The sequence below is a fragment of the Brassica oleracea genome, chromosome C2 (assembly GCF_000695525.1).
Source record: "Brassica oleracea var. oleracea cultivar TO1000 chromosome C2, BOL, whole genome shotgun sequence".
NCBI lineage: Eukaryota > Viridiplantae > Streptophyta > Magnoliopsida > Brassicales > Brassicaceae > Brassica > Brassica oleracea.
The window spans coordinates 2,427,906-2,429,791 of record NC_027749.1 but is presented as its reverse complement, the minus strand read 5'-3'; positions in this window follow the sequence as shown (position 1 = coordinate 2,429,791).

The following is a 1,886-nucleotide window of genomic DNA, read 5'->3' as shown; positions in this document are numbered from 1 at the left end:
TCAAAAAACCCATCTATACTGACTTTTTGATATTTTTTTCTGTGATTTGAATTTAAAAAGAGATAAAACTTTCGATAAGTTATGTAAACTCAGAACAAGTATTTAGCTTTAGAAAGCATTTACATGTTTCAAACTTATAATATATACATATATAATGTTTAAAATTATGCATATAAAACCTGTGTAAAATGTGTCTGAATATGTTTCTCTTCTTTAATGTGTTAATCGTACTATATATAACATTATTTTAAAATTTCAAAAAGTTTATGTCACATACAAAAACCATCAATAAAAAATATAATTCTCCATCTACAACAAGAAAAACGAAAAATTATAAACATATAAATTTAAATTAAGAAAAACTAACATTGGAAAAAACAAGAAGTTAATGTAAAAGAAAAAAACCGAAAAAATAATATTATAAATAAAATAAATTTATAAGACACAATTCGCGCGAAGCGCGGAAAAAATTTCTAGTACTTTTATAAATCACAGTCCAACTAATAAACGCATGCACACCACAAAGATTTGGGAATTTCATGCATTAACATAAGCAGAATATAAGACATTAACCCTATATGATGATTTTGAGAGCAGCTCAAGTTTGAAGACAGCACCAGACCAATCAATCTTGCCCTTAAACTCGCGTAGTCTCTTCCATGATTTCAAGGAAATAACAACGTACCAAAGTTCCAACCTATCAGGATTGTTCCAGAAGATGACAATGTTTTCAGCATGAGTCGTTGAAATTTTAGCATTAAGTGAGAAGTTGGATTTTCAAAGGGATATGAAGGCTGGAGACAGAAGAGGAAATTTTGAAAGTAGCAGCTTTGCGGAGGATAAGGCTACCGAGAAATTCAAACAACACATTGTCATTAATGTTAATAATAATGGCTTTGCTCGGACATTCTAGAAAGACATACTCCTTCTATTTCATTATAAGTGTCACTTAGATACTTTTCACACATATTAAGAAAATGATTAAATGTATTTATGTTTTCATTAATTACGTCTAATTGACCAATGATATTTAAGATCTATAAGTTTATTTATTAGATCAATGCATTTTGCAATTAATATTCAGCTGAAAGTAATTAAAAATTGCATTGAATATTACATACAGATATTTACTTTAATTTATAAATATTTTTTTTGGTTTAAATGAATAAATTATCAAGCAAACTATGAGGAGCCACCAAGCACTAAGATCTCATCCTTTCAGTTTATTGTCATCAACAAAGATGGTATTTATGCCGTCAACCTACTATAATTCGAATTTCTTCTTTTCCAACCTAATTAATGTGTATCATAACCATAAAAAATAAGCTATCAATTTCATTTGATGGTGTAACTCCCACTTTACGATGTCTTTCACAACACGATTTGGCATTGTGAGTCATCACACCACATCTAAATACATAAGATAAACCCAAACTAAGCTTAGGATGTCAAACTGAATACTAAAAAAAAACTATAAACATGAGTACATGTGCTTAGCTTGTACATAGCAAAGCAAACTTTTAAAGACATTTTATTTAGCATGCTCAGGTGCATAATTCTTGTCATGTTAAGCTAATTTCTCCAATCGAATTCAAAACAAGAAACTACAATACCTACAAATGAGAAAACATTAAAGATTTACAAGGAAAGGAACATGCATAAACACAAAGAGAAAGAAGAAAGAAAACAAAACTTGATCCAATGGTATTTTGAATATGACAAAGAGAAAGAAAGAAATATGACAAAGAGAAAGGAAAAACAAAACTTGATCATGTGATATTCTGAATAAGTTAAAACTTTTAGATGTTTTGATGGGATATAAAATAAGCCATTGATGCCATTAAGATTACAAAGATTGCAATGAGAACTTGCTTGAACCCAAGAGT